Below are 20,395 nucleotides of genomic sequence, written 5' to 3' on the forward strand. Positions count from 1 at the left end.
ATCCCCAGAACTCACTCATAACTGACAGTTTGTGCTTTTTGACCAACTTCTCCCCATTCTCCTTCCCCAGCCCCTGGCAACCACCATTCTAATCTCTGTTTCTATGAGTTCAGCATTTTTAGATTCCACACGTAAGTGATATCATAGCATTTGTCTTTCTTTGCCTGACTTATACTACTTAGCATAATACCCTCAAGCTAAGGCAAGGTGTTCTTCTTTCATGGCTGAATAATATTACATTGTACATATACTGCATCTTCTTTATCCATTTATCCACTGATGGATACTTCGGCTGTTTCCATACCTTGACTACCGTGAATAATGGTGAAATGAACATGGGAGTGTAGATATGGATCCTGTTTTTATTTCATTTGGATATATATACCCAGAAGTGGGATTGCTGGATCATACGGTAGTTCTACTTTTAATTTCTTGAGGAACCTCCATACCAATTTCCACAGTGGCTGCATCAATTTACACACCCACCAACAGAAGGGAGGGTTCCCTCTTCTTCACATTCTCATCAACATTTTTTATCTGTCTTTTTTTTAATTAATTAATTTATTTATTTATTTATTTTGCGGTATGCGGGCCTCTCACTGTTGTGGCCTCTCCCGTTGCGGAGCACAGGCTCCGGACGCGCAGGCTCAACAGCCATGGTTCACAGGCCCAGCCGCTCTGCGGCATGTGGGATCGGGGCACGAACCTGTGTCCCCTGCATCGGCAGGCGGACTCCCAACCACTGCGCCACCAGGGAAGCCCTCTCTTGTCTTTTTGATGACAGCCATTCTGATGCGTGTGTGAGGTGATATCTCATTGTGGTTTTGATTTGCATTTCTCTGATGATTAACGATGTTGAGCAGCTTTCCATGTATAAGGTGGTCTTAATATACCTATATTATTTATTTGATATGCATATATAAGTGGCCTTAATACCCAGCTGAGCAACTTACCTATTGCAATTTGATATGGAACTTGTAAGACCAATGCATCATCAATGCCAAAGGAAATGGGTGAATGAAAGCATGGAGTTCTGATAAAATACTGTTTAAGTAATAAAGAGATGAGGAGGTAAGCCTTATTGATAACGGAAGGAACCTTGGAGTAAGAGAATACTGGCACTTACTGAGGGTCTACTATTTGCCAGACACCAGGTCAGGCCCTGACTCTTAAGAAGCATTCAAGGAAAAAGTCAGCAGATTTGAGAGCTGTGGAGAAGACACACATACCCCAGGTGGAAGTGGTCATTCTGCCACTGAAATCAGGAGCCCTTGGGCTGTTGTTCCGGAGGCTTGGTGAGAAGTAGTCAGGCCTGAAAAGACTTTACATACAATAGCTGAGACAATGAACATTGTACTATCCCAGACAGAGAGGAACAGTTAGATGGTTAATGGATATATCACATTTATATCAGGTGTCTGTAAAATTTATTTTGTATCAGTCTATCTCAAATTGGAGTAAACTAGCCACCTCGCCTTACTCTGCAAACCAGAATAATACACTAAACATACACGGCAATGTTCTTAAGACAATGATCTGCTGTAATACAGAACTATATTAGGAAAGGCACAATGGAATAGGAGGGAACAATTTTAAATAAAATGAATCATAAGCAAATACCAGTTCTTGTACTTTAAATACAGTCCTCGTATTTCCCCTTAATCAGTTCAGTCATTTACTATACCAGACACAATTCTTCACACAAGGGAAGAGATTCTTGTTTTTTTTTTTGAAATGATACCTCAATGCTTAGTCATATTTTCTCAAAAATTAAAACTTCTTTGACAAAAATCCCAAAGTCTACTTAAAATTTTTGTTTCTATAATGAAATATAACACTTGATAGAATAAACAAATAAAAATCAACTCATCTCAAGAAAAATAAGCAACATAGCTTCAATGTAAAATATTAAAGGTAACCCATGGAAGGGAATAGATACTATATAGATATACAAAGACAGTGTCAGAATATTCACGTGTGTTACATTTATGCAAATACATAATAAAACATCTCTTTATGGAGCCAATGCCTTAAATAGTTTTCTAAATTTCATTATCTTTCTCTTTGGGAATGGTTTGTTTCAGACAAAGGGAACTAACTACATTTATTTCATAGTTTCTATTTCTCTTCTATAAAATTGCTATGCTTTTGATGTTCATAATGGCATGTGATTCAGTTTATTTTAAAACCTACAGTTTCTAAGAATACATAGCACTATTTACAAATATATTTTGAATTCATAGGCTCAAATATCAGCTTGCTAACTGTGTAATTTTTAAAATATTTTCTAAGTTACTTTTGATTATTTAAAAAGTTCACTGTAGAGAGGAAATATTTTCCAATTAGAAACAAATGCACCATAGATCTTGCTTCTATGTGTAATTTATTCTGATATATTTACCAATTACAATTATTTTCAACTGTAAATTATATGGGTGATACCATTAAGAAAAAGAGAAACATTCTTAGTTATCTTCCTAAAGAGTAACTGGAAAACTAAGAAATATTCTTGGCCTAAATCATGGAATAAAATAATGGTGTTAAATTTAAAACCATCAAGAATTCCATATTTATAAGCCATATTTGAAATGTTATGACATGTCAGTATCTGGCAGTATGTTTTTTAGTTGATGTTTTTACTTTGGGGTTTTCCCTTCTACAAAATGTACTAACTGTGGAGATTGGCATTATTATCGCACTCAAGACACGAAGTGCTTTCTGAACTTGAGCAACAATATCACTTATTATCAGCCATTATCACTTGAAATATAGCTTTGCTACAATTCTCGCTATTCTCCCCTTATGAAAACTGTATTAACTGTATCCTGGATTATACAATGTTTATTCTTTCATAGTTTACTTTCATACATTCATATTTTCCATGTCTTTAAGCTGACTAAACTTCAATCTAAGTAACTTCAATCTAAGATAAATCCTTAGATCCATCTTCCATTCATGAATTCTCTTCTCAGCAAAATTTTAATGGCAGTTTACATCTGTTGATTTTTAATGTCTAAGAGCGTTATTTTTTGACTCAATTCTCAGATCTAACTGATGATATACGATTTTATTTTGTTTATAAGTCTATAATTGTCTTAAATATTTATTATATAGTCTATATCAGATCATTTTTTATCTGAAAATCTTGAGGTTTTTTTCTGCTACATATCATTTCTGCTGATTTTATTTCATACTGAATTATTTTTTCATGTGACTTTCTTATATTGAGTTCACCATAAAAATGACTTTATTTATAAGAATACATTTGATGCAATTGAGGACATTTTTCTTCATACTGGCTTTATATTTGTTTCTGTTAATCTCTCCAAGAAGTTTTCACTTCATTTCTTTCAGCTTGGTAGATTGGTGGTTGTTGTTGTTTTGTGTGTGTGTTTTGTTTTGTTTTTGGTTAGGGTAACTGGCTCTTTTTCTGATTCAAATGTGAACTTCTGTGCTATGTGGGGTGCAGACCTGTGGAGATTATATATATATATATATATATATATATATACACATACTCAGGGAAAATGATTTGTTATCTCTTCTCCCCTCAAAATCAAGTCTCCCAAATAAACAAACAAAAAGTTTCCTTGTTGTTTCACTTTACTAGTGAGAAGCAGTTTGTTTTCCTAGTCTATCCTTTCACTCGAAGTATAGCTTCTCAAGGATGCCAACTTGATGGAACTTTTCCAGCTTCTCTTTAAGGAACCCAGGACTCCTGTTTGTGATGCCATGGCTGGGACTCTGCGCATCACTTGTCCCCTTTGCCAGGTGACTCCTTGTGTGATTGCCAGGAGGGAAGGTGAAGGCATGCTGCAAGTCTAGAGGAGGATGTGTCCACTCTCTCCTTTCTGCTTCCTATTTGTGATTTTGCATCCAGTTCTTTTCACTGCATCCTGCTCCTAGTAACAGATGGAGCTTCGCCCTATCAGAGGCACTTTGTTCCATTAACAGAAGTTGATCTGAGTTTGCAAAACTTCTTTCAGCCCTGCATGCTGAACCCTTAGCAACACCCATGTGAGCAAGTAAGCCTTTTCTTTCCCAAGGTGTGGGTCTTATGTCCAGGCTCTTCCTTGGAGTTCAGGGACACCACCACCAGCCTTTTCAGAGCTCAGAGTCCTAGCCGCACAGGACCTCTCTGCCAACCTTCTATGGTGCAATAATGCCAACCTCTTCTCCTTGTCTCACCACCACTAGGAATGGTAGCTACTTCCTGTAGGTACTAGCTTCATGATGACTTCGTGTTCCTTTTTTTTTTTTTTAAACTTTTTCAATTATTCCATACCTAGTTAACATTTTTTAAAAATATATTAAATTCCTTTTGGAGAGAGATAGGATCAAGATAGTGGAGCAGGAAGACCCTGTGCTCACCTCCTTCCCCAAGCACACCAAAACTACAGCTACTTACAGAGCAACAATCTCTGAAAACAACCTGAAGACCAGCAGAAGAGATTTTCCACAACTAAAGATATAAAGGGACCACGACAAGAAGGGTAGAGGAAGCGGAGATGGGGTCTAGTCAGAACCCACATGTCTGGGAAGACAATCCACCGGAGGACGGGATATCACAACCCCAGAGGATCTCCTTGAGGGGCAAGGGGTCTGAACCTGACACCAGCCTGGGGGTTCTGCACAAGAAAAATGAGCCACCAACAGGTCTGGCAGTGAAAACCAAGGGCTCTTCAGGAGAGCTGGAGGGCTGTAGGAAACTGACACATCCCTCTTAAAGGGCGAGTGAAAGATCTTACATGCTCCAAGTCCCAGTGCAGAGGCAGTCGTTTGAAAGGTACTTGCCGACCCTGAAGAGCCTCCTGAGACATTAGAGGCGGCGAGATTGATGATCTTGTTCTCCTGTACTGACCCCCACACTGGTCGGCACCATGCTGGAATCTTCCCTGTAGCCTCTTGGTGCTGGGAGGTCTGCCTTACCCCGCAATGCATCTGCAGCAGTTTTGCACCACTGGGCTTCACAAACGGCCATGCAGGAGCCTGCCTTGCCCATCAGCACCCCTTCAGCAGTCGTGTGGTTCTGGGCCTCAGAACCAACTGCGTGAAAAGCCCGCCCCACCCACCAGCACAACCTCAGTAGCTGCACACTGTTGGGGCCTCGCAGCCAGCCATGCTGGGGGGCCTGCCCCAAACATGAGCATACACACAGCATTTGCATGAGGCAGGGCCTCACATCCAGCCGTCCTGGGGCCAGAGCCACCTACCAAGCACTTGCAGTAATCATCTCTGCCACAAAAGGGTGCATTAAGCCAGCAAGGGGGTACCCCTGGAGAATATAACTGTTGGCCAGAAGGTAACACGCTTCTGGGCCCCATATGACATCTACATAAGGCCACTTATCCAAGATGAGGAGTCTTAATGGACCTACCAAATACATAGAAATAAACACACAGAATTGGGCAAAATGAGGAGACAGGACAGAGAAATGTGTTCTGAACAAAGGAACAAGACAAAACTTCAGAAAAAGAATCGAACAAAATGAAGATAAGCAATCTACCTGATAAGGAGTTTAAGGTAATGATCATAAACATGCTCATCAAACTCAGGAGACGAATGGATGAAACCAGTGAGAACTTCATAAAAGTGTTAGAAAATATATTAAAATAAATCAGAGCTGAAGAATATAATAACTGAAGTGAAAAATGCGCTAGAGGGAACTGGACAAGAGTAGACTGAACAATACAAAGGAATGAACCAGCTGAACAGAAAGAGAATTTTTAAAAAATAAGGATAGTTTAGGAACTTCTCGAACATTAAGGAGTTCCATAAGGAGAAGAGACAGAAAAGGGGCAGAGAATTTATTTGAAGAAGTAATAGCTGAAAAGTTCCCTAACTTTTGCATCCAACACAGAAGCAAGTAAATACATAAAGCAACTGTTAACAGACATGAAGTAAGAAACTGACAGTAACACAATAGTAGGGCAATTTAACAGCCCACTTACATCAATGGACATCATCCAGACAGAAAATCAATAAGGAAGCATTGGTCTTGAAAGACTTATTGAAGCAGATGGACTTAATAGATTTACACAAAATATTCTACCCTGAAACAGCAGAATACACATTTTTTTCAAGTGCACATGGAATACTCTTCAGGATAAATTACCTGCTAGGTCACAAAAAAGTCTCAATAAATTTAAGAAGATTGAAACTGTGTCTTTTTTGATCACAACTGTATGAGACTAGATACCAACCAAAAGAAAAAAAAACAGAAATATGGATTCTAACCAACAAGCTATTAACCAGTGAGTCACTGAAGAAAGCAAAGAGGAAATAAAAAATACTAGGAGATAAATGAAAATGGAAACAACATTCCAAAATCTATAGATACAACAAAAACAGTTATAGGAGGGAATTTTACAACAATACAGGTGTATCTCTTGAAACTAGAAAAATCTCAAATAAACAATCTAACCTTACACCTAAAGGAAATAAGAGTAACAAACAAAACCCAAAGTAAGTAGAAGGAAGAAATAATAAAGATCAGAGTGGAAATAAATAGAGACTAAAAAAAAAAAACAATAGAATAGGTCAATGAAACTAATGGCTGGTTCACTGAAAAGATAAAATTAATATAACTCAAGAAAAAAAGAGAGGGTCTAAATAAATAAAATCAGAAAAGAAGAGTAAAAGTTACAACTGACACCACAGAAATACAAAGGATCATAAGAGATTACTACAAACAATTATTCACCAATAAAATGGACAACCTTGAAGAAGTAGATAAAACTCCTAGAAACATACAATTTCCCAAGACTGAATCAGGAAGAAATAGAAAACATGAAATGACCAATTAGCAGTAATGAAATTGAATCCATAAAACAAACAAGCAAAAACTCCCAACAAAGAGCCCAGGACTAAACAGCTTCACAGGTAAATTCTACCAAACATTTAGAGAAGAGTTAAACCTTATGATTTTCAAACTAATCCAACAAATTGAAGAGGAAGGGAACACTTCCAAACTCATTCTACAAGGCCACCATTACCCTGATACCAAAACCAGACAAAGACACCACAGGTGTTGGGGGGTGGTGGGAATTACAGGCCAATATTCAATATTCATGATAAATACAGACACAAAAATCCTCAACAAAATGCAAGCAAGACAAATTAAACAATACATACAAAGGAGCATAGACCATTATCAGGTGGGTTTATCTCAGGGATGCAAGGATGGTTCAATAACTACAAATCAATCAATGTATAACCATACTTAAAAAGAGAAAGATAAAAATCATACAATCATTTCAGTAGATGCATAAAGTTCTTTTGACAAAATTCAACATCAACTTATTATAAAAACTCTCAACAAAGTGGGTATAGAGGGAACATACCTCAATGTAATAAAGACCATATATGACAAACCCACAGCTAACATTATTCTCACTTGTTAAAAGCTGACAGCATTTCCTCTAAGACCAGGAACAAGACAAGGACATCTACTCTCACCACTTATATTCAACATGGTATAGGAAGTCCTAGCCACAGCAATCAGACAAAAAACAATCCAAATTAGAAGGAAGAATAATGCTATCACTGTTTGCAGGTTACATGATACTATATACGGAAATCCTAAAGATGTCACCATAAAACTATTAAAACTAATAAGTGAATTTGGTAAAGTGGCAGGTTACAAAATTGACATACAGAAATCTGTTGCATCCCTATACACTAAAAACAAACTATCAGACTGGAGAACAAACAAACAAACTGGAGAAACTATCTTTCGAGAAATTAAGAAAACAATCCCATTTACAATTGCATCAAAAAGAAAAAAATACCTAGAAATAAATTACATTTATTTAATTTAAATTAAATAAGAGTACAGGTCTTCTACCTGTACTCTTAAAAGTATAAAACATTGGTGAAAGAAATTGAAGACTACACATGTAAGTGGAAAGATACACTGTGTTCATGGATTGGAAGAATAAATATGGTTAAAATGTTAATACCCAAGGCAATCTATGGAATCAACACAATCTCTATCAAAAAACCAATAGTATTTTTCCCAGAAATAGAGCAATGATCTTAGAATTTGTATGAAACCACAAAAGGCCCTGAATAGCCAAAGCAATCTTGAGAAAGAACTACAAAGCTGGAGGTATCATGCTCCCTGATTTCAAACTATACTTCAAACCTACAGTAATCAAAATACTATGGTCCAGGCACAACAACAGGCAGATAGATCAATGGAACAAAATAGTTTGGAAAAGAACACATGCTTATGTGGTAAATTAATCTATGATAAAATAGGCAAGAACATAAAATGAGGAAAAGACAACCTCTTCAACAAGTGGTGTTGGGAAAACTGGACAGTTACATGCAAAAGAATGAAACTAGACCAGTTTTTTACACCATATACAAAAATAAGCTCAAAATAGATTAAAAACTTAAATGTAAACCCTTAAACCATAAAAATTCTAGGAAAAGACGTAGGCATTAAGCCCTTGATGTCATTTGTTGGATCTATCTCTTCAGGCAAAGGAAACGAAAGCTAAAATAAACTAATAGGACTGCATCCAACTAAAAAGATTTGCACAGCAAAGGAAACCGTGAACAAAACAAAAAGGGAGCCTACTGAATGGGAGAAAATGTTTGCAAAGGCTATGTCTGATAAGAGGTTAATAACCAAAATATACAAAGAACTCATACAACTTAACATCAAAAAAACAAAACAAAAAAAACCCAATTCAAAAATGGGCAGATGACCCGAATAGCCATTTTTCTAAAGAAGACATAGAATGACCAACAGACATATGGAAAGATGCTCAACATCACTAATCATCAGGAAATGCAAATCCAACCACAATGAGATGTCATCTCACACCTGTCAGAATGGCTATTACCAAAAAGACAATAAATAACAAGTGTTAGCAGAAATGTGAAGAAAAGAGAACACTTGTGCACTTGTTGGGTGGGACTGTAATTTGAAGCAGCCACCTTGGAAAACAGTAAAAAGAGTCCTCAAAAATTAGAACTACTGTATGATTCAGCAATTCCACTTCTCATATTTACCTGAAGAAAACAAAAAAAGTAATTCCAAAAGAGATAGGCACCCATGTGTTTACTGCAGCGTTATTTACAATAGCCAAGATATGGAAGCAACCTAAGTGTCAATTGATAGATGAATGATAAAGAAGATGTGGTATATACATATACAGTGGAACATTACTCAGCCATAAAAAAGAATGAAATCTTGCCATATGCAACAAAATGGTTTGATCTAGAGGGTATTAAGCTAAGTGAAATAAGTCAGACAGATAAGGACACATATCACGTGATCTTACTTACATATGTTATCACAGAAAACAAAACAAATAAGCAAGACAGAAACAGAAGCATAGATACTGAGATCAAACTGGAGTTTGCCAGAGGGGAGGAAGATGAGGGGATGAGTGAAATAGGTGAGGAGGATTAAGAGGTACAAACTAAAAAATAAATAAGTCATGGGGATGTAATATACAGCACAGGGAATATTGTCAATAATACTGCAATAAACTTCTATGAGGACAGATGGCTACTAGACTTACTGCAGTGATCATATCATAATATATTCAAATGTTGAATCACTATGTGGTACACCTGAAATTAATATAATACTATCTGTCAACTATACTTCAATAAAAATAGAAACAAGGGCTTCCCTGGTGGCACAGTGGTTGAGAGTCCGCCTGCCGATGCAGGGGACACGGGTTCGTGCCCCAGTCCGGGAGGATCCCACATGCCACGGAGCGGCTGGGCCCGTGAGCCATGGCCGCTGAGCCTGCACGTCCGGAGCCTGTGCTCCGCAATGGGAGAGGCCACAGCAGTGAGAGACCTGCGTACAGCAAAAAAAAAAAAAAAAAAAAAAAAGAAACAATAAAGGTCTAAGTTACCTATTTTCAAATAACAGAATTTTTTTGTTCAAATAAGCAATAAGCGTGTTTTCTGCCTATTGACTGCATTTTGTTGCCCTCTTCTTTAAAGAGAAGGATCTGTCCACATAGATGGGTCAAGGAAAAGGATATTTTTGAACCAAATGAGCATTTTAGTTTAGCTTTCGTTTTATCTTTTTGAAGCCTCTGATGCTCTTTCTTTTCGTTCCTAAGAGCTGACACAGGAACACAGGCCTGGAGCACTTCCATGGGGGAAATCTTTTCTCTCCAGAAACATTAGGATTGAACTAAGGGTCAAACTACTGAGGCTTAGATGGAAGCCTGGAATTTCTCCCACTATGCCTTGGCCTTCTCTGTCTAAACCCAATCTCCCATCATAATCAAAGTACTAAATAAAATACAGAAGGTTGAAGTACAATGTACCTCAGCCTGTGGGAAAAGGTACTAAAATGTCCACTGGCCCACGATGTGACAAGCAGCTTAGACCTGCCTACAGCTGAGGCAGAGGGGCCTCCAACTTAGGAAGGCTCATCACACCGGGGCAATATTTGGTCGGGTTGGGGCAAAGCATCCTCCCAAGAAAAGAACCAGTTTGTTCAGGGATCCTAAAAGGTGGTTAACTCTGGCAAGGAAAGCTTCAGGATTTTGTTCCCTATCTATTTATGCATCTCTTTCCACCAGAAACTCAATTCACAGTTTGTTACCTTGCTAGTGCCCTAATGTGTTAGGCTGAATAATGGCCTCCATAGATGTCCATATCCTAGTCCCCAAAACCCGTGAACAGGTTATCTTACATGGTAATAAGAACTTAACAGATGTGGTCAAGTGAAGGATCTTGAGACGAAGAGATTAATCCTGGATTACCCAGGTGGGCCCACTGTAATTACAAGGGTCCTTATAAGACAAGAGGGGATGGGGGGAGAAGCATAAAAGGTGATGTGATGTGGGGCTCTGATTTAAGGAATGGAGCAGCCTCTAGAGTTGGGAAAAGAAAGACAAGGTGATTCTCTCCTAGAGCTTCAGAAGGACCAGGTCCTGCTGATACCTTGGTTTTCATCCCGTAAGACTCATTTCAGACTTCTGACATTCAGAACCATAAGATTCCAGAACTAAATTCGTGTTGTTTGAAGCTACTACGTGTGTGGTAATTTGTTACAGCAACAGTAGGAAACTGATATATCTTAAAATTCTTTTGAAAACTGTGGAACAAGGATATTTAAAGTAGACCTGTTATAGTCCAATTATAACTTATATAATTAAGATTCTAAGATTCTAATGTCTATAATTGGGAAAAAAACATGTATCAACAGGTGAGCAGAAACCCCTACCAAATGTGTACACTACATATTATATTTCACAATATTATTCTACTTCATCTTTATGACAAGTGTGCAAAGCAGGTAGGGAAGATACTCAAGTTCTTTTGATATTTCTAGAAACTGAGGTGCAGAATGTTTCAGTCACATAGCTGAATTCAGAGAACCAGTTCAAAACTCAAATTCTTGTGCTCCATCCCAGACCTACTGAATCAGAATCTCTGCAGGAGACTCTTATGCACATGGACGTTTGAGAAGCCCTAGTCTGGAGCAGCCTGCGCGTTGATGTTGTGAATAAAGTATTATTGGAATACACCCGTGCCCTTTCATTTATGTATCTTCCATGACGGTTTTTGTAACAAGGACAGAGTTGAGTAGATGCGTCAGAGACTTTATGGTCTGCAAAGCCTAAAAGGTTGATTCTCTGACCCTATGCAGCAAAAACGTGCCGACTTCTGGTGAGGATACAGCACAATCTAAAACTGGGTGGTAAATGAATAATTATATGGTTTTTCAGGATGATAAGATAAATGGCCAAGAAAATGGTTATAAGATAACTAACACATTAGCCAACTACTTGTTTCTGAAAATGTCCCTTTTTCCTGCATTTCTGAATGTACTGGAGCTCATTCCATAAAAACCCACTGGAATTCAGAATTAGAATGTGATAATAACCCAATAATGAGTCCATTTAGCTTTCTAAAGCATGTTAAAATAAAATCATATTTCTGTTACTACAATTAGCGCACTGAAATAAATCTGAAATGCAATGTTAGAATGAGATAAGAAGCCTTTCTAATGGAGAAAAATACAGCTCTTACAGCTTTAAACTGATATGAACCACAAACGCACAATAAAAACTGACCCCGCACATTATTTTAGCCCTTTCATGAATATATTGTGAATTACATTTTCTCTAGCATTATAAAGAAATACAATAGTTTAATATTGGAATCAATATTCACATACTATTTACACAACCCGTACTATGCTTTCATATCACAATTCTTATTAAGGCCATGTCCCTAGCATGGAAATAACTTTATTGGGAATAAGAGATGTGATGGGATTATAACAAAAAAAGAGAGTTTTATCTGTGTATCTCACACACGTAGGAAATTGCCATTCAAGTAAAAGTCAAAAAGTTTGGAGTAACGTTAGAAACTGCCGGTTTTCTCATTTCAGAAGTAGGCTTGGTTCAGAAAGGGAAAAAAATAAAATCACTGCTTATTGGAAATTTACAATCAAGGAAAACAACTTTTCTCCACCACCACTGCCAATTCTCCCTGAGTTGTTTCAGGATATAATTTTCAAACCAAAAAACTGACACTGATTACATTCAAGAATTACTCTGAGAAGTTGGCAAAATCAACAACAATAACAAAATATATTTATGGCAGTCTGATATAGAGTATATTATAAAATTCACTTAGATGTGCTGAGGTTCCCATCCTACCAGACTCCTCACTAATAGAGGGAGAGTACAGTTCTACTTCATAGGCTGGTTATGAGGACAAAGAGAGTTTATATATATATATATATATATATATATATATATATATAGCTCTTAACGACAGTGCGTGTCACACACTGAGGTCTCAGTGGACGCTAGCTTTCATTGATTTGATTACTGGTAATAGAAAACTGTAATGGAAACAATCTAAAATGACTCAATTACAGTAAAGCTTCAAGCAATATGCTATTACTTTGGAGCATAATACTGTTGATTTACTTTTCTATTAGTCTTCAGCTGGAAGAGAAACCATGGCTGAAAGACAGGGATTGTGGGTCAGATGCCTCGGTGCACATAGGGAGGAGGGGTTAGGGGAGAGCTGGAACTATATCACTGAGATATTTTGTTACACTGCTTTTTGTTCTATGAAGTTTGCTTTAAAATTAAAAGTTGACTCTTGAATTTTTATTAGTCTATAATAACAGTTTGCTTGCAGCACATTAATAGAAACAATTTCTCTCGAACAAATAAGTGATATTGGAAGTTATACACACATACATCTATGCTACTTTAAAATAATATAAACAGAACAATCCTCTGGAAAAATAATGATTAATTTAATTTTCTTTAAAATAATTTGATACTTGATATAAATTTAAAAAAAAAACTTAAAGCACTATTTTTAAAATATGTTGCTATATTTCTCCTTGTTTAAGTCATTTTAGAAAAAAATATATTTGCTGTGTTAGGATTAACCAAAAATTAAAGCAAGAAGATCCCATTATACTTTCTAAACATTTTCTCTTCTGACTTCATTTAGAATTACAAACTATAACATACTTTGCAGTTAAAACACGAAGGTGTGCTTTGAAATGGCATTGTAACTGGGAAACACTTTCCAAACAAATTTGTCTGTCTTTATCTGTTGATCCGAGACCTTGCTTTTAACTTTTCTCACTATCCTCACCATTCTCAGCTCTCAAAGGAATAATACAAGGAATAGAAATATAGTTTAAAATCTTTCTTAGCATGAGATGCTGGTAATACTCAACAAACTCTAAAATAAACAGCTGATGGAGAGAATAAGTGGAAGAATGAACAACCATCAAACGTTCCCACACATACTTGGAAAGTTGCTTGGGCCACAGATCCAATGAACCTCAGCAGGAACCCACATATAGGCACATCCCTATGGGGGGACGATGGCTTTGGAAATGTCCTATTTCAAGAATGTCTCTGACGCCACAGGGTCATTTTCTTAGCCAACCAGGGTCATGAGTTCATTTGACCCCAGTGAGAGGCACTAACAGAGCCGGTCACATCACACCCAGCTGTGAGACTCCCAGGAGAGGCCGTGTGTCTGTGATACGGAAAGGGAACCACTGCCAGGGCAGTGGCCGCATGACGGCTTTGTCCTCCATTCCCCATGATTGGGGAGTTTAAATGTCAGCAGTGACATGAACACAGTGCATGCATTGACACCGAAACCACCTCAACTCCCAATATTAAAAAAATACAGACCCCCCCCTCCCCAACTATACAGAAAAAAATAGCACAATTAGGAGAAACATTGAAAGAGGCAGCATGGAAAATAAAGTACTCATGAGCAGAAAAAGAAGAGAATCCCCTCTTACTCCACCCTAGAACAAGCTAACTGCAAAGAACCTCCCCCATCCCCTTGCCCAACACCCTGCGAAATGGGGAGGGTGGCGTTTAGGAAATCTATAACTTGTGTCCCCAAAGGAGTCATTAAAAATGTCATAACTGGGAAAGGAATCAATTTAAAATTAGAAAAGAAATGCTTTTTTATCTATGTTGTCCAACAGAAATATAATGAGCGCCAGATATGCAACTGGGCTTCCCTGGTGGCGCAGTGGTTGAGAGTCCGCCTGCCGATGCAGGGGACACGGGTTCGTGCCCCGGTCCGGGAAGATCCCACGTGCCGCGGAGCGGCTGGGCCCGTGAGCCATGGCCCCTGAGCCTGCGCTTCTGGAGCCTGTGCTCCGCGACGGGAGAGGCCACAATAGTGAGAGGCCCGCGTACAGCAAAAAAAAAAAAAAAAAAAAAAAGACTTAAAAATTTCTAGCTGTTACATAAAGAGTAAAGAGTAACAGGTGAAATTAATTTTAATTGTATATGTAATCCAGTATGTACTCAATGTTATAATTTCAAAGTGTAATTAATGTTAAAAAATTACTGTTGTTTTAGTATCTTTTTTGGTACTGTTTACAAAATCCAGTGTGTATTTCACACTTACAGCACATGTCAATTTGGACAAGCCAGCTTTCAAGTGCTCAACAGCTACATGTGAACAGTGGCTACCATATTGGAAAATGCAGTTTTAAATTTTAAAACTATGTTGATTTCATATTAAAAAGAGAGAATTGTCATTTCTGTATTTATTGTCATGCTCAGAAATTTCTTCCCCAGCTTTAAGAACATTAGATCTTTTTTCAGTGACTTTATGTTTATTGTTTTATTTCATCTAAATCTTTATTGCAACTGTTGTGTATTTGGGATAAGGTATTTGCCAGAGATTATTATCTATCGGGTTTCTAATCACTTGTCCCTAGACCTTTTATTGATTAAATTCATCATTTATCCACCAATTAAAATTTACTTTATCACATACTGAAATATTTTACATACATTAGTCTGTTTTTTAGCCATTGTATTCTATTTCATTGGCATATCTTTCTAATTTCCAGCCAAGACTATTTTAATTTTTGCAGCTTTATAAATTAATGTCTTTCTTCAGCACTCAACACATCCTCCACTTGTGTGTGGACTGCAGGAGAGGGTAAGGCCGGTGTTGCTTTTCTTGGTCTAGATAATATATTTCAACACTTAAGTTTGTCTTAGTGTTGACTTGACATATCAGTCAGTTAAAACCCCCAGACTTTCACACATGGACTGTAGTTTTGCCAAGTTTCCTTAAGTTGTGGGATTAAAAAAAAAAAAAAAAAAAAAAACACATTACTGCAGGGCAATATGTTCTCTGATACTAAATTATCTCCTTTTAATTTTGGATGATGAGTCGATCCTTTAAAAACCTAATGTTGAAGTAAGTGTCCAATGTATTGACTGTTTGCTTCAGCTTTGTCTTGCCTAAAAATTAAGTGAATATGCTTTTAGATAGTAATAAAATTATAAGATAACAACGGAATAGAACAGATGAAACCTGAGGAAGAGCCCGTTATCCAGCAGTACAGGTTAGCATTTATATTCCTCTTAGGTTGATACCAACTTATTAAAAATAGACCCTTTCAACTATTTTTCAATAAATTAGTACTTACAGACATGTACTTCACATCTTCTACTCAATTTTATCTGTAAGAATTAGAAACTTTGAGGTTTAGATGAAATCCTGTATATTCTTTGACATTGCTTTGATCTAGTCAAGATCATCTTTCTTGAAAAGAAAATGAAATTAATTGGGCATTAACATTCTTCATGAGACATTCCTACTCTTCACTAGCATTTTGTATTTTCTTAGTATTCAAACTTCTTTTATTTAATAACACAGCTGAAAATTTCCTAGGACATTTACTCCCTTTAGCTTAGCGTTCTAGCATCCATTTGTCTTTTCCACCATTTTGAAAGTGCCACAAAAATTCAGTTTATTTCCATTATTACTTTAGGATTAATATTAGTGGTTCTGTTCTTACACGTCAAGGAATCTTTTGGTGTCCTGAAACGGAAATAATCCAGACTTGGAAATGTGTTCCTCTTTGGAGTCATCATTAGTTTCTCACTATCGACTCAGCCAACCAGTACTTACGACCAAAGCCATACATCACTAACAGTGTGAGTCTGAGAAAATGAAGATTAGGAGGTGAATTTTGCTTATTTTCTATAATCTACTGATTCTGTACCACCTTCATTAAGCTCTTCTCTATGTACTTCAACCTAAAAACAATCCCTAAGTTCTTTTGATCACTTTTGGCATTTTTCAGAAATAGCAGTTCTGTACCTTTCGAATGTTATTCTAAAAGGTTTTCCTCAGAATATTTAATCACCATCTTAACACTATTATATTAACAGCTGTTATCAGAACACTGCTTAGAAAGAGAACTAAAATGTTTGAGGGGAAAACACTCTAACAAAGCCTTGGGTATTGAATGTGAGACACCAAGGATCTTCATCTTTTGCAGAAATTTTCTCTGTAACGTAAGATGACAATTTTGTGTTAATCCCCAAACAGAAGGAAAACAAAGAGATAGTATAAGTAAAGTGTATGGAGCTCCAAGAATAGTTCAGAAGATAACCTCATCATGTAAAGCGCAGAAATTTTGAGACAGTCCCTCAGCTCTTATATTTCATACAATTGAGTCCACACAAAGTTTATCCAAATTCCCAGCAAGCAGGTCCCATTTAATATCTAAGTTATATGTTGGTTATATAATAAAAAAAATCATGTACCTAAACCTTGAGGAACCATGCTCATTATTTCTTTAAGTTTCTTAGAAAACTATCTAACCAGTAATTACTCATCTTTTCTTTTTTAAAACAAATGCCACTAATCATGGTTAAATTATCCATTTCTGGGTCTCCACAGTGATGAAGTTCTGACATTTTTCTTCTGATACTCAAAAGCTCTGGGCTCTTTGTAGTTCCAATAACTGTGTCCCAATAATTAGGAGACAAAGTAGTTGTCATTTTATAGCTTAAAACATAAAAATTAAAAAGCCACTTGACAAAAGAAAAATATAATCAAGTAGCTTAACTCTCAACACACAGGTACTTGTTATCATAGAAAGCTCTGTGCTAGAACACTTCAAAAAGAGAGGACCCGACGAGGGTCCCATTTGCTTTGGTCATCCACCTGTCTGAATTGAGCTGTAACTGTCAATCCATCTCATTAAGAGTTTATGAGTAAATGTGGAGACCATTATGTCTTTGCAAGAGGTTTCCTAAGGCAAACTTACAGCGCAAACTGTGCAACTACCTCTTTGACTTCTACTGAAATATCTAATTCAAACAGCATTCACAGTGCTGGGGGAAAAATGTCAGGATGTTTAAGAAGAAAAAGAAAAGATTTCTGAACTCAGATTCACATGCACAACTTAACATTTTATATGCTCACTGTACTACCTATGTATAAAGAGGTAGAAATGAAATGTCTGATTTTAAGAACTGTTCTTTTCTAGTACTGTATGTTCCTTTTGCTACAACATGTGTCTATACCACACCAAGTAACACCAATTAATTAAGTGACACTCATAGATAGATTTGCCAACAACAAAAATGATCTTGGATGTTTGGAAACTATGCAATTCAAGAAAGGAAATTACCAGGGACTTCCCTGGTGGCGCAGTGGATAAGACTCCGTGCTACCAATGCAGGGGGCTTGGAAGTAGATCCCACGTGCAACTAAGAGTTCACATGCCACAACTAAGGGGCCCGTGTGCCACAACTAAGGGGTCCGTGTGCCACAATTAAGGAGCTCGTGAGCTGCAACTAAGTAGCCTGCCTGCCGCAACTAAGACCTGGCACAACCAAATAAGTAAATAAATAAATATTTTTTTTAAAAAAAGAAACGAAATTACCTAAGAATAAATGTCACATCAAAAGCAAAAGTAAATTCCAGAAAAATTTTAGGTAATAGATTCAACAAGATTAAGTAAAATCTTACATATATGATGCTTCAGCATAAATTCATCAAGTGAGAAAAATGAGATCAGAGTGTGAAACTATTGAGGAAAAAAAAATACTTGCTGAGTCTAAAAACATACTGGATGCAGTGCAAATCAGATCTATTTACACTCAAGTGAAACAAAACATTCTTTAAAAGGCAAGACATTTAAAATCACTCACGTAAATATTCTAGGTGAGAGATGAATCAAAATAAAGAATTCTAGAATGTATACAAGTAACTGTGTCAAAGATAGACAGTGAGAAGAAACCCTAAAATATAAAATCAACTCCCAAAGTATCTTATTGTAGTTATAAAAATGCGATTTCAAAAATAATTATTAATACAAAAATTCAAAATTTATTTTATTTTTGCTATATTCACTAGTTTGTTTCATTTTTTAAATTTCACATGTGATACCATACATTATTTGTCTTTCTCTGTCTGACTTATTTCATTAAGCAGAATACCCTCCAAGTCCATCCATGTTGCTGCAAATGGCATTATTTCATCCTTTTTTATGGCTGAGTAATATCCCAATTTATATACGTACCACATCTTCTTTATCCATTCATCTGTTAATGAACACTTAGGTTGCTCCCATGTCTTGGCTATTGTAAATAATGTTGCTATGAACATTGGGGTGCATGTATCTTTTCGAATTAGTGTTTTGGGTTTTTTTGGATAAACATCCAGGAGTAGAATTGCTGGGTCATATGGCAGTTCTATTTTTAGTTTTTCAGGAACCTCCATACTGTTTTCCACAGTGGCTGCACCAATTTATATTCCTATCGACAGTGAAATAGGGTTCCCTTTTCTCCGCATCCTTGCCAACACTTGTTAATTGTTGTCTTTTTGATGATAGCCATTGTGACAAGTGTGAGGTGATACCTCATTGTAGTTTTGATTTGCATTTCCCTGATGATTAATGATGTTGAGCATATTGTCACGTGTCTCTTGGCCATCTGCATGTGTTTTTGGGAAAAATGTCCATTCAGGTCTTCTGTCCCTTTTTCAATCATGTTGTTTGCTTTTTTGATGTTGAATTTTATGAGCTGCCTATATATTTTGAATATTAACCCATTATCAGTAATATCATTTGCAAATATTTTCTCCAACTCAGCATTTCAATTCAAATTCCCATTCATTTAATAAAATATTAATATAAAATTCAAAATTTATAGTGAATATTTTAGTAATATGAATCCAAAATCTCAAATTCTAAATTATATTAAAATTAGAATGAGAGAAAGGGAAAAACACTACCTTTCTAGTAAACAGAAAAATTAAAATTTTTCATTAAATTAAGGTCATGCTTTCTTTACTCTTTCATGTTTAGTAAAATTTCAAAATGAATTAAAACTAACACTAATCTATGAAAAATTAAATATTTTGATTTCTAAACCTATATATTTTACTTAAGTGTGTGGTTTTGACATTAACATAGAGGCTGCTTGCATCATTTCTATCCTTGATAGTGTAAAATTTTAAGACTCAGCTAATTGGTCTGATTCGTTTTATTGCCCAAAAATGAAAAAAGTTCTTTCATATATGTTTTCAGGATGATAAAAGTTTGACACCCACAATTTATTTTACTCCAGAATCACTGAAGCAAAATTCTTCTGAGTGATCATCTAATGAAGTGATCACCATTGGATTACCTGCAAGAAGAAAACTCCTCAGAGCTTCTAAATGGGATTTCCAACCACAGCGGGGGAAACATAGCCTCTGAATTCATCTTGCGCATGGTTACTAATCCTAGAAAATATTTTTAAAAACTGTATCCTTGCAAAGGTCAAGATGAGAAATAATTTTACTGTAGCCCCCTTTCCTTTTCTTATAGATGTGCTTAGCCCAGAATGTACCAAGTTGAGTCATAAGTAACAGGGGTCCTGTTTTCCTTAAGGTGTATGGATGTCAGTCTATTCAGATATTCAAAAATACCAGCCCAATTTGCAAAGTTTTATTGAAAAGGATAATTTCTGTAGCTGTGTATCAACCAGCAAAAAGCAGGCATAAACCCTTTTTCTCAAACATGGACTTTAGAGTAGAAAGCATTTGGAGATCTGTACAATTCAATTCTGTACAATCAAAGCCCTCTTTAAAT

General features: G+C 36.5%; 1 protein-coding gene across 1 annotated transcript in view; it reads right to left on the reverse strand.

Annotated features, from left to right (window-relative positions):
- Nucleotides 1-20,395, reverse strand: part of GALNTL6 (polypeptide N-acetylgalactosaminyltransferase like 6) — a 1,150,933-nt gene that overhangs the window by 866,448 nt on the left and 264,090 nt on the right. The window lies entirely within an intron of this gene.

This window comes from Pseudorca crassidens, chromosome 7, assembly GCF_039906515.1.
Source record: "Pseudorca crassidens isolate mPseCra1 chromosome 7, mPseCra1.hap1, whole genome shotgun sequence".
NCBI classification, from domain to species: Eukaryota; Metazoa; Chordata; class Mammalia; order Artiodactyla; family Delphinidae; genus Pseudorca; species Pseudorca crassidens.